This window comes from Bombina bombina, chromosome 6 (assembly GCF_027579735.1).
Source record: "Bombina bombina isolate aBomBom1 chromosome 6, aBomBom1.pri, whole genome shotgun sequence".
NCBI classification, from domain to species: domain Eukaryota; kingdom Metazoa; phylum Chordata; class Amphibia; order Anura; family Bombinatoridae; genus Bombina; species Bombina bombina.
This window is the reverse complement of record NC_069504.1, coordinates 808,787,380-808,802,140: the sequence shown is the minus strand read 5'-3', so window position 1 is coordinate 808,802,140 and position 14,761 is coordinate 808,787,380. Positions and strand designations below refer to the sequence as shown.

Here is a 14,761-nt window from a genome sequence, read left to right as displayed (position 1 = left end):
TCAGCCTCCTACCTGACACATCACATCCCCTGATCCCTCCCTGACCCCTCTCAAACAGGTCTCTTCCCACCCCCACAGGTCACCCCCATTTTAAAGGGACAAGTCAAGTCCAAATAAAACTTTCATGATTCAAATAGTGCATGTAATTTTAAATAACTTTCCAATTTACTTTTATCACCAATTTTGTTTTGTTCTCTTGGTATTCTTAGTTGAAAGCTAAACCTAGGAGGTTCATATGCTAATTTCTAAGACCTTGAAGGCCGCCTCTAATCTAAATGCATTTTGACAGATTTTCACCACTAGAGGGCATTAGTTAATGTGTTTCATATAGATAAAATTGAGCTCATGCATGTGAATTTACAGAGGAGTGAGCACTGATTGGCTAAAATGCAAGTCTATCAAAAGAACTGAAATAAGGGGGTAGTTTGCAGAGTGTTAGATACAAGGTAATTACAGAGGTAAAAAGTATTTTATTATAACTGTGTTGGTTATGAAAAACTGGGGAATGGGTAATAAAGGGATTATCTATCTTTTAAAACAACAACAATTCTGGTGTTGACTGTCCCTTTAAGTACTGGCAGAAAGTCTGCCAGTATAAAAATATATATATATATTTTTTTTTTAAAGTTTGTTTTATTATATATTTTCTGCAGTGTAGGATCCCCCCTTACCACCCAACCTCCCTGATTTCCCCCAAACAGCTCTTTAACCCTCCCCCCTCTACCTATTACCTGCCATGTTTGGTACCCAGTTTTCAGGAAATTAGGCTTATTTTTTTTTAAACGTAATTAAATAACCTATTTTTTCTGTAATGTAGATGCCCCACCTCATTCCGCTACCCCTCCCCCCTTTTAGATCCCTTTACCAAAACACTATCACCCTCCTCCTCCTTGCCACTCACTAACTTTTGTAGCGTAGTGCTCCCGCCCCTCGCACGCCTCCTACAGCTCCCCTCGCACATCTCCCTCCCACCACTTGCATACCTCCTTCCTATACCTCCCACGCCACCAACAATCGACACCATCGCTGGCCGATGCAGATAGAGCCACAGAGTGCCCCTCTCTGCATCGGTTGCTTAACAAAGGGTATTGCACAATGCCTCTATATCGAGGCATCGCTGCAATAGCCTACAAGTGTCTGGAAGTGATCACGATTGCTTCCAGCACTTGAAACCCCAGAGGACGGGCCCCGTACGTCCTTGGTAGTTAACAACCGTTTTTTGTAGGACGTGCCTGGCACGTCTTTGGTTGTTAAAGGGTTAAAAATGAATGCTCTATCTGAATCATGAAATAATTTTTTTTGGGATTCATGTCCCTTTAAGTATCAGTTAATCTGAACCAGTAAATTGGAACCATGTTGATAAGAAAGGTAATTATTACATTTTATATAATAAACCAGACATAATTACAGCTAACCTATTGTCCCGATCATCTCTCAAGAAGCAAGAAAGAAAGTCACAATTTACCCCCACTAGTTTCTGTTGTACCCATAACATATCGTCATTCCTTTTTTGCTCACTTTTTACATCATAATTTGCTCTCTCCCTTAGAAATATATATAAAAATTAGAAGTACTCTTCTGATCTTTTGAAGACTTTAAAGGGACAATCCAGCCAAAATTGGAATCCACATGGATGCATTTTGGTTTTGAATAGAAGTATTATTTTGTAATATACATGTATTAGCTAAAATGCTTCTAATAAAAGCTATAGCTGTTTCAAAAGTGTATTTAAAGGGCCATAATACCCAAATGTTTAAACACTTGAAAGTGATGCAGCATAGCTGTAAAAAGCTGACTAGAAAATATCACCTGAACATCTCTATGTAAAAAAGAAAGATATTTTACCTCAAAAGTTCCTCAGTAACCACATCCCATTGTAAAGGATATCTAAGCAGCAAATCAGTATGTCTGTCCTAGGACAGCTGAAAGGATGAGCCTCGTGCACTCTCATACTATTTCCCTATTCAGATTAGGGAAGTTTACAATGAAATCTCATGAGAGTTAAGTCAAATCTCATGAGATCACAGTAAAAGAGTTCATGACCTCAGCACTGTTGATGCTGATTGGCTGCTGTTCATTTCTTCATTTATTTTAAAGAGTTCATGACCTCAGCACTGTTGATGCTGATTGGCTGCTGTTCATTTCTTCATTTATTTATTTTTTTTACCTGCAGCTGGCAGCAGCTGAGTATAACTTTTTAAACAGAACTTACTCTGCTGAGCTAAGGAAGTTGTGAGGTAAAATATCTTCCTTTTTACATAGAGATGCTCAGGTGATATTTTCCTGTCAGCTTTTTGCAGTTATACTGCATCAGTTTCAAGAGATTTAGCATATGAGTATTATGTCCCTTTAAGTATGCACCGTGCACCATCATTTGATGCACAGCACTTGCTCAGAGAGCCTAAGGTGCATGTACCATATGTTAATGACTCAGTTTGTTAATTGCTGAGATATATTTCTATTCAAAGATGTAATTTATCTATGTGTATTTCAATTTTGACCGGAATTTCCTTTTAAGGCCAAGATTTATTAAGGGTCTCAGCCTCATCGGCTGCAGGTTCCCACGAGCGAGCCTGCAGTTGAGATTTAAGAAGCAGACTGCTGCTTTTCAACCCTAGCCTTCGCCTGTTATGTGGATATTAATTTCCTGGACTTTTCCTACCGGTGAAAATTTACAGCCCCTCCCTGCACGTGATTGGCTGTTCACAGGAGGCTGGGTGGCACACGAGCGCACATGTGCAATGATAAATGCGGGCAGCAAGAGCCGATATCAAATTTGTTTTGTTCTCTTGGTATACTTTGTTGAGTAAATCTAGGTAGGCTTAAATGAGCATATGAGTGTGCACGTGTTTTTAGCATTCTATGGCAGCACTGTTTGCTATAAATATTGTTGTAAACACTGTTTCCAGATGACTAATGACACGCTCATGAGCTTACCTATGATTACTCTTTAAAAATGGATACCAAGAGAACTAAACAAAATCTATAGCAGAAGTAAATTGGAAAGTTGCTCTGTCCATTTCAGTCTATTTTTGACTTTACTGTACCTTTAAGGGCTGTGTTGACATAACTTAAAGAGACACAATACCCAAACACTTTAAAGTGATGCAGCATAACTGTAAAAAGCTGACTAGAAAATATCACCTAAAATGACCTAAGTGTTCACACCCTACTGTAGATACTGATACTTACTACGCGTTTCTGGGTCACGCCCCTTCATCAGGTGTCGTGAAGGGGCGTGACCCAGTAACGTGTAGGGAGTATCAGTAAAATTAGTCTGGCCAAACCAATAAGTTACAGCTTGCTGCTATTTTGCTTTTTTACTCTATTTTATTCAAACCCTACTGTAGCTACTGATACTCACTACGCGGTTCTTGGTCACGTCCCTTCATCGGGTGGCGTGAAGGAGCGTGACCCAGAAATGTCTAGTCAGTATCATTAAGATTAGTCTGGCCAGACCAGTAAGTTACGGCTTGCTGCTATTTTGCTTTTTTACTCTATTTCATTCAGTTTTAATTGCGGTTCGTTAACTGCTTTTTATGTATCTGCACATTTTGTAAGAGATAGTTCCTTGAAACATTTTGTGAAAGAGATATTTTTCCTGCCTATTTCAGCTTGGATTTACACTCTGTTTAGAGCTATTAGATTGTATATATCTCTCCATTTGTTTTTTGGTGTGAATAACGCCTTGCTGCGTTCCTTGTAATCTATTTTATTTCACTGTTTTATAACACCAATAAACATTTTTATTTTGATAATATTATTATTTGTCGAATTTTATTAGTGCTGTTAGTGTTTTTGACATCTACATATATATATATATATATAACATAAAAATAACATTTTCTTCTAGGTAAAGAACAATGGAATTTAAAATATTTATAACTATCTTTGGGTTTAGTGATGTAGGTCTAATGAGGTCCCGGGTTAGCGTGCGAGCGATAAGTGTTATGTTTTTTCTTCAGTGCATTCCATTGAAGTCTACGGGGAGAAGAAGTTAACTTGGTTGCAATATCAGAAGTCCTGATGTTAGCACGCCTTGGATTTTGCTTGCACGCAAACAGTTTACTTTCAACTTGTAGTACGTGTGGAAAAAAATATTAGCGTACCGCTTGCAATCTAGCCCCTAAATGTTTTAGTTAAAGGGACAATAAACACTAAATACATGTTAGATAGGATGATGCATTCAAAGAAAAGATGAGTTTGAGAATAACAGCGCTTTCGAGGCTTGCTGGATTTCTTTCTCCTGAGAATAACATGTAGATGTATTTTTTAAAGTTTCATTAGCTGTTTAAATATTGACAAAATAAGTGTAAAGTTTTAGTGTCTATAAAACAATGGGAGCTGCCATGTTGTAACTTAGGTTACTTTCTCTGCTGTGGCCAATTAGAGACAGTTATAAATAGGTCACTAGAGTGTGCAGCCAATGGCCATGTGGAATATAACAGTGTTCTGCACTTCCATTTCTAACAGGAACTGAATAGCTCACACATTGAGAATGGAATTACAGGAAAAAGGGACAAAATAAATCATACAAGTATATTGCAGAGTTTTTTTTATATATGAGTTATCCTTTTATATTACCATCTCAAAGTGTTTAATGTCCCTTTAAGTGAGTCATGTAATCAATCTACAAGATATGAATTTCTTTACTTTAAATGTTAAAATTGACTTATCTTGGTTGAAACTCTGTTAATGTTTTTCTTATAACTTTGTTCCTGCGATAGACACCTGACTAGTGGTTATTTGTTCAAAAATATAAATTAGTTTAAACTACTAGATTATAACACTATTATCATTGATCAAATGAGTGAAACACATAGGTAAAGTTCTGCTAGGGAGCCGCACACATGGCAGCTCCCAAGTTAAGCACAGCTAATGAGCCAATCAGCAACAGCTGTTCTATGCATGTGCACAGCACTGGCCTTGTTTTGCGCATGAGATGCAATGCTTGTGGTTCCTGGTTGTGACTATGCTATGTATTTAACCCCTTTGCAGTTACGATTTAGAGTATTCTAAAAAACAAAATAGAGTGCTTTAATAGTGCAATTGTCATTTAAAACTGAAAATTTTCACTACCAAACAAACTTATATAAGTGAAGCATCCCAGTTGGTGCTAATGACACATGCTGTGCATGTTAGAAGTTCCCCACCTGACTGGTCTCCGGTTGTACTGCAGGGATCAAACCACTTCCTCCAGATCAAATAAGGTTGTGAATGTAATGTAAAACAGTTTGTATAAATGTAGATATTCCTTTATTTAAAAAAATGTTCACAATACAAAAGCACCCTAATTTGTTTTATACATTACTGCTAAGGACTGGATATTTCCGGACTTGGGCCTCTATTTATCAAAGGTCTTGCGGACCTGATCCGACAGTGCGGATCAGGTCCGCAAGACCTCGCTAAATGCAGAGAGCAATACGCTCTCCGCATTTAACATTGCACCAGCAGCTCACAAGAGCTGCTGGTGCAACATCGCCCCCTGCTGACTCGCGGCCAATCGGCCGCCAGCAGGGAGGTGTCCACAACCTGATCTGAAGACTCGCCAGAAACACGGGCTCACAAGCTCCGCACGGAGCTTGAAAAAATGGGCCCCTTGTTATCAAGAGGAGCTGCTGTTTGGAGTGGATTTACTTACTTTCATAGACCACATGGCTTGAGCCTAGAGAAATGGTGACTTTCATGGAGAATGCTGAGAGGTAGAAAACACTATTGAGACCTAGATTTCCATGATGCAACTACAGTAGCTTAGCACTTATACCTTCCAGTATTATTCAACACACAGTAACGAGGCAAATACAATGCCCCAAGGTAATGTCAAAAGGATTAAGAGAAATTAACACCTTTTGAAAATTTCCCATATGGTTAATGACTACACTTGATTTATCAAAAGGTTTTTACAAAACACAAATACCATAACAGGACATAAGCAACAAACTGTAAATCAAGGCTCCCATCCTTTTCGCATTGAGGGACCACATTGGATATTTTTCACTTGAAGGAATGGAGAGTACATTTTAGAAATAGTATTAATCAAGATAAATGTATGTAATATAATTATATATGAACAACCCAGAAATGATCAATGATCTAACTAGATATATGCTATTAGTTTGACACATACCAGTGCCATTATTAGCAAGGCAAACTTGTTTAATGATGAAGTCCAAAAGAAGAGCCACACCATCCCAAAATTTTCAAAATTGTTTTATTCACATATAAATAAGCAAAATTTCTGGACACAGCCCTTAATCATGCCTAAGACTAAGCATGATTAAGGGCTGTGTCCCAAAAGTTGCTAATTTATATGTGAATAAAACAATTTTGAAGAATTGTGGATGGTGCGGTGCGGCTCTCCTTTTGGACTTTATAGTTTGTTGTTTTGGTCAGTGCAGTGACCAAGTGAGCGTGCACTTCCATTGAAAATTTCTGAGTGCTGGATGCATACATTTGGATTTTATTGTTTAATGGTGCACAAGTGCTATTGCATAGATCCAATTGTACATGCTTAGTTAATATATATTTGCTGCTTAAAGAGTAATGTTACTATTATCAAGTTAATGAGCAATTTAGAAAACATCATTTTTGCAGTAGAGTGTCCCTTTAAAGGAGATCTTGCATTAAAATCTGTCTGGATATACTATAAAATAGGTATGTCCCTGTACAGGGTTGGATATATATGGCAAGAAATGGTAGATGTTCAGCAAAGCATAATTTATTTGAAATGTCATAAATAATTGATACACATCTATAAACACACACATAAATACATTATACACACACAGACACACACACACACACACACACACACACATATATATATATATATATATATATATATATATATATATATATATATATATATATATATATATATATATATATATATATATATACATACAGTTGTATGCAAAAGTTTAGGCACCCCTGACAATTTCCATGATTTTCATTTATAAATAATTGGGTGTTTGGATCAGCAATTTCATTTTGATCTATCAAATAACTGAAGGACACAGTAATATTTGAGTAGTGAAATGAGGTTTATTGGATCAACAGAAAATGTGCAATATGCATCAAAACGAAATTAGACAGGTGCATAAATTTGGGCACCCCAAAACAAATATTGCAATAATATTTAGTAGAGCCTCCTTTAGCAGAAATGACAGCCTCTAGACGCTTCCTATAGCCTGTAATGAGTGTCTGGATTCTGGACGAAGGTATTTTGGACCATTCCCTCTTGCAAAACATCTCCAGTTCAGTTAGGTTTGATGGTTGCCGAGCATGTACAGCCTGCTTCAAATCACCCCACAGATTTTCAATGATATTCAGGTCTGGGGACTGGGATTGCCATTACAGAACATTATACTTGTTCCGCTGCATAAATGCCAGAGTAGATTTTGAGCAGTGTTTTGGGTCGTTGTCATGTTGAAATATCCAGCTTCAACTTTGTGACTGATTCATCAACATTATTCTCAAGTATCTGCTGATATTGAGTGGAATCCAAGCGACCCTCAACTTTAACAAGATTCCCAGTACCGGCACTGGCCACACAGCCCTACAGCATGATGGAACATCCACCAAATTTTACTGTGGCTAGCAAGTGTTGTCCTGGAACGCTGTGTTCTTTTGCCGCCATGTATAACGCCCCTTATTATTATCAAATAACTCAATCTTTGTTTCATCAGTCCACAGCACCTTCTTCCAAAATGAAGCTGGCTTGTCCAAATGTGCGCTTGCATACCTCAAGCGAATCTGTTTGTGGCGTGTGTGCAGAAAAGGCTTCTTCTGCATTACTCTCCCATACGCTGAATTGTTGAACGATGCACAGTGAAACCATCTGCAGCAACATGATGTTGTATGGTCTTTGGAGGTGGTCTGTGGGCTGTTTTGACCATTCTTATCAACTTTTGCCTTTGCCTCTCCGATATTTTACTTCTGGCCTTAAGAACTGTAATACCTGTGGTCTTCCATTTCCTCACTATGTTCCTCACAGTGGACACTGACAACTTAAATCTCTGCAATAACTTTTTGTAGCCTTCCCCTAAACCATAATGTTGAAGAATCTTTGTTTTCAGGTTATTTGAGAGTTGTTTTGAGGCCCCATGTTGCCACTCTTCAGAGGACAGTAAAAGAGAACAACAACAACAACTTGCAATTGGCCACTTTAAATAGCTTTTTCTCATGATTGGATGCACCTGTCTATGAAGTTCAAGGCTTAATGGGCTCACCAAACAAATTGTGTGTTCCAATTAATCAGTGCTAGGTAGTCACAGGTATTCAAATCAACAAAATGACATGCATATTGCACATTTTCTGTTAATCCAAACAACCTAATTTCACTACTGAAATATTACTGTGTCCTTCAGTTATTTGATAGATCAAAATGAAATTGCTGATCCAAACACCCAATTATTTATAAATGAAAATCATGGAAATTGTCAGGGGTGCCTAAACTTTTGCATACTATATATATATATATATATATATATATATATATATACACACACACATACATATATACAAAACACTCACCGGCCACTTTATTATGTACACCTTGTTAGTACCGGGTTGGACCCCCTTTTGCCTTCAGAACTGCCTTAATTGTTCGTGGCATAGATTCAACAAGGTGTTGAAAACATTCCTCAGAGATTTTGGTCCATATTGACATGATAGCATCACGCAGTTGCTGCAGATTTGTTGGCTGCACATCCATGATGTGAATCTCCTGTTCCACCACATCCCAAAGGTGCTCTATTGGATTGAGATCTGGTGACCGTGAAGGCCACTGGAGTACAGTGAACTCATTGTCAAGTTTAAGAAACCAGTTTGAGATGATTTGAGCTTTGTGACATGGTGCATTATCCTGATGGAAGTAGTCATCAGAAGATGGGTACCCTGTAGTTATAAAGGGATGGACATGGTTAGCAACAATACTCAGGTAGGCCGTGGCATTTAAACAATGCACAATTGGTACTAAGGGGCCCAAAGTGTTCCAAGAAAATATCCCCCACACCATTACACCACCAGCCTGAACCGTGGATACAAAGCAGGATGGATCCATGCTTTCATGTTGTTTACGCCAAATTCTGACCCTACCATCTGAATTTTGCAGCTGAAATCGAGACTCATCAGACCAGGAAACGTTTTTCCAACCTTCTATTGACCAATTTTGGTGAACCTGTGTGAATTGTAGTTTCAGTTTCCTGTTATTAGCTGACAGAAGTGTCACCCGGTGTAGTCTTCTGTTGCTCTAGCCCATCTGTTTCAGCCCATCTGTTTCAAGGTTCGACGTGTGCATTCAGAGATGGTATTCTGCATACCTTGGTTGTAACAAGTGGTTATTTGAGTTACGAATGCCTTTCTATCATCGAACCAGTCTGCCCATTCTCCTCTGACCTCAACAAGGCATTGTCATCCACACAACTGCTGCTCACTGGATATTTTCTCTTTTTCAGACCATTCTCTGTAAACCCTAGAGATGGTTGTGTGTGAAAATCCCAGCAGATCAGCAGTTTTTTAAATATTCAGACCAGCCCATCTGGCACCAACAACCATGCCACGTTCAAAGTCACTTAAATCCCCTTTCTTCCCCATTCTGATGCTCGGTTTGAACTTCAGCAAGTCATCTTCACCACGTCTTGATGCCTTAATGCATTGAGTTGCTGCCATGTGATTGGCTGATTAGTGTTACCAAGCAATTGAACAGGTGTACCTAATAAAGTGACCAGTGAGTGTATATATATATATATATATATATATATATATATATTTATATATTCCATTGAAATAAGTGCACTCCCACGAACAGTAAGTTTCAATTCTTCCAGGGTGCTATAGAGAGTTCAAGAATCCAAGTTATAACACAATCACTCACTGGACTTGATACAGGTGAAAGTGACAAGTGTTTTATTCCATATAAACAAGTGATGTTTCAGGGTGTTCACCCCTTCATCAGACCAACAATTGTACAGAGTGATTCACAAATGTTATATCCATTGAAACCCCACCCACTGTGCAAAAAAAGCCCAACTGTTGCCATAGCAACCATAGAAAAAACAAATACATTGTGAATGCTCATAGTTACTAATCTTGTGTTAATATTATACAGTGCAATAATAAACATATAGTGTAGTAATAGTGGGACCATTTGCAGAACATCACTGAGTATAGTCAATCCTTGTTAGTGATAAAAATAAATTCTCTATTTAATATTATCACAAACCTTAGTTGTTATTCCTGCACTGAGAAAATGACATCCTAAGCCCCGCCCTCAAACTATGTGTAACAACAACAATGGAATGTAGCAATGTGTATCATAAATGTATAAAACACTATTTGACATAACAGTATCCAAATCAATGTATAGATGTGTATAAAAATACAAATGTCTAGTGTAATCACTTCTAACTCCTATAGGTGTACCTATAGTACTGTATTGGACCTAGTAATGGAGATAACAAGTCTATATGCCAGCTATTGTCTAAGATACTGCTCCAAATGTATCCTCAGAGTTACCTACATGTAGAAAAACTGATCAAAGTATTTTCAAAAAAATAATAAAACCTAAAAATGCAATCCAAAAGTCTAGTTAAACATATAGGGGCATATCTATCAAGCTCCGTACGGAGCTTGAAGCCGTGTTTCTGGTGAGCCTTCAGGTCTAAAGACCGCTGCTCCATAACCTGTCCGCCGCAATTCAACTTGATTGAGTACAATCGGTTTGATTGACACTCCCCTGTTGGCGGCCAAATTTGCAGGGGGCGGCGTTGCACCAGCAGCTCTTGCAATGCTGAATATGGAGAATGTATTGCTCTCCGCATCCAGCAAGGTCTGTCGGACCTGATCCGCACTGTCGGATCAGGTCCGACAGACCTTTGTTAAATAGGCCCCATAGAATTAAACACATAGATAAAGCTAGCATTGGGGAGCATACATATAGTTTGGCATGGTACATCCATATACATCTCTCAAAAGTCTCATTTTAGTTACATCATGGGGAAAGTAAACTAAGCAATTATATACGGATCAGATGCTCAAAATAGAATTAAACACATAGATAAAGCTAGCATCAGGGAGCATACGTAAATTTTCACTATGTGTATAGTACATCTATATATATATATATATATATATATATATATCTTACATGTCTCATTTCAGTTATATCATGGGGGAAATTAAACTTAGCACTTATATATGGATCAGATTAATAAGATCAACAAATCAAAGTCTATCAACAAGAAGCAGTGTCAGTCCACATTTGTGTTAAGGCCCCTGGGTTGTACCGTATTAAGCCTCTAGATCCATTGTGCTTCTAGTTGTAAAAGACGCTGGTCCCTATTCCCACCCCTCTTCAGAGGGGGAGCATGATCTACAGGCTGATCGCTGTTACCCTTGTCTATGGCAGCCCGAATGGCACTCCTATGTTTGGCCATATGTTTCTTTATATCGTCTGTCATTTTCCCGATGTAAAACAGACCACAAATGCAGCTGAGCATATATATTACACATTTCGTAGTGCAGGTCAAATAATGTTTAATCCTAATCTGTTTTGTAACAATGTTGGGGGTCAGTATGCATCAAAAGATCCCTGAGGTTTTCACCTCGCTTAAACCCCATCCTTGGTGGTGCATATGTTTAAAAAGGTAAAGAGGCATCACTGTTAATAACATGCCAATCCTTCTTAAGTGTCTTAGACATTGTCCTCAATTGAGGTGAATAAATCGTGGTGAAAGTCATACGTGGGATGACGTCCTTAGAAGGTTTGTGTTGTATCAATTCTTGCTGGGTGATATTTGATAATGTTTGCTGTAGACTGTTGGGGAGTTTGTCCCTGGGGATCTGGTTTGCTGTAGACTCTTGGGGAGTTTGTCCCTGGGGATCTGACACTGAGATTACAGACAAAAGGAGAGTAATGGTAACACTCACAATATGTACCTATGCCAAAAATATCAGTGTTTCTTTATAGAAAATATATGTTGGTCCCGGGACTTCCGTCCAGAAACCCCACTAACCACTTAGTAAAGGAACTTCACCCAACCGGGGGTCAGCCGTCCGCCCGTAAAGGATAGAGATTCAGAAACCAGGGAGACTCCAGGAGCATGCTGGCCGGTACTTGTCTTCGGCGTGAGCAACTGTGCTTACTTCCCTGTTGTATAATGGAATCTTGAGACAGGCGGCAAAGGGTCGGTAGGGACTGGCTGAGTTCCAAATGATTCTCTCCAGCATTCAGCGTGTGCGTGCGTGAGTATCGGGGGGCGTGACCATCTTCACCCGGGATTGCAACAAGGATTGCAACAAGGAGCAGGGCTGTAGCAAAAGTATGGGATCCGTAATCTGGTGTAGTGAGCCGCAAAAAGTAAGAAAAGAGCAACGGGTCCCAGTATAGATGAATAAAAATACTTCTTTATTTAAACAAACTGTTTAAAAGTTGCTCTTTTCTTACTTACTGAGATTACAGACCCCCAGGAACAAACTCCCCAACAGTCTACAACAAACCAGTCTTTTTTAGGGGTCCCTAAAAGATTTACCCAAAGACGGAGAGGAGGAGACCACATTCAAGGAGGGGAGGCTTTTGGAGGAAGGCCCCCATACCAGCCCTGATACAGGAGGACATAGTGGTAAATATAAGCACATATTCCCTCTCCAAGATTGAACACCAGGTACTCAACAAGGGACTCTCCTTTGTACCAACAGCTCGACTTGATTAATTTTCATTATTTGTTGGCACTATGAAATTCCAGCATCAGCTCAAATTGGTTGACTTTTTTCAGGCTACATTAAGGGAGGAGAGGACATACACATTTATAAGACTGAGTATGTTTGACCCTACTACCATTAACCCTGGTATCCGTACATATACCAGACTTGTGCAGCAGGATCTGACCAAATGCAGAAACGTTAACTTCAGGCAAAACATAATATTGGAAGAGAGATCTGCCATTGAGTGTCTATCCAAGAACCAAGAGATAGTAATTCGTACAGCGGACAAGGTTGGTGCGGTAGTCATACAGAACTACAAAGATTATAAGGATGAGATCATCAAACAGTTATCGGAGGCTGATACTTATAGACTTCTGCCTGGAGATCCGACAATCAGCTTTAAAAGACAGTGATACAAGAAGGATTGGACATCGGTTGGATAGACAAAACTACCAGGGATTGGCTAATAGTGGATCACCCTATTAGACCTATTTTGTACACATTACCCAAAATCCATAAGGATATTAAATCACCACCTGGTCGTCCAGATGTATCGGCTAGAGGATCACTTCTTCAACCTTTAGCAACATTTGAGGACCATATGCTACAACCGATGGTGACCAATATGAGATCCTATTTGTGGGACTCCTGGGCCTTGATTGAGACACTAACACAGGTGACAGACATCAGATCTGATGAAATACTAACAAGCATGGATGTCAATAGTCTGTATACCATGATCCCACAAGAGGAACGCATTCAGGTGATCCTAAGAACCTTACTAAGATATCCATATGTGGGTCCCCTATCTGAATTCATCATCGAGTTGTTATGGATATGTTTGCAGAACAATAATTTCAGATTTGAGAACTTGTACTATCTCCAACTCAGGGGTACAGCGATGGGCTCAAACATGGCACCGGCATGTGCAAATTTATACATGGAACACATCGAGGTGGATGTATTACAAGTGTATGAAAGTCCTGAGATCATTTTGTATTGTAGATACATCAATGACATCCTCCTAATATGGAGAGGTACACAGGAGGGGTTAAACACTTGGGTTGAAACATTGAACAACTCCACAGGCCCTATTAAATTAATAGTGACAGCCAATAAAGAGCCAATAACATTTCTGGATCTATGCATTTACAAAGAGGGTGAGGGGTTAAATACCATGCTCTATCATAAAGAAACTGATTGATTGTAATTCCATTCTTCATGCTGACAGCTGTCATCCTCGTCCACTTCTTAGAGCTATTCCGCGAGCACAAATGCTTTGAGTGGCACGCAATAATACATCCAGTGACAGACATGCACTCCAAGCACTCTCATGGCTACAGGAACGAAGATATTGTGTTGGCGAAGACAACAGTATCGAATATCATACAGCAAGAATCGATACATCACAAACCTTCCAAGGACGTCACTCCACGTATGACTTTCACTACGGTTTACTCACCTCAATTGAGGACGATGTCTAAGACACTTAAGAAAGATTGGCATGTTATTAACAGTGATGCCTCTTTTCCTTTTGATACATATGCACCACCAAGGACGGGGTTTAAGCGAGGTAAAAATCTCAGGGATCTTTTGATGCATACTGATCCCCAACATTGTTACAAAACAGAAACTTGGTTGAAACAAAAAATACTTGAATCATTTATGTGCCCTAGTTGCCCGACATGTCATTCTATGATACAAGGGAGTGACTTTAGACACCCACATAAAAATCAGAGGTTTAGGATTAAACATTATTTGACCTGCACTACGAAATGTGTAATATATATGCTCAGCTGCATTTGTGGTCTGTTTTACATCAGGAAAACGACAGACGATATAAAGAAACGTATGGCCAATCATAGGAGTGCCATTCGGGCTGCCATAGACAATGGTAACAGCAATCAGCCTGTAGCCAGGCACTTTGTGGAGAAGGGCCACACTGTCAAGGACCTACGCTTTCAACTGATAGATCATGCTCCCCCTCTGAAGAGGGCTGGGAATAGGGACCAGCGTCTTTTACAACTAGAAGCACGATGGATCTATAGGCTTGATA

The 14,761-nt window shown here is 39.1% G+C and overlaps 1 long non-coding RNA gene across 1 annotated transcript in view; it reads right to left on the bottom strand.

Annotated features, from left to right (window-relative positions):
• Nucleotides 1-14,761, bottom strand: part of LOC128663704 (uncharacterized) — an 81,200-nt gene that overhangs the window by 24,401 nt on the left and 42,038 nt on the right. The window lies entirely within an intron of this gene.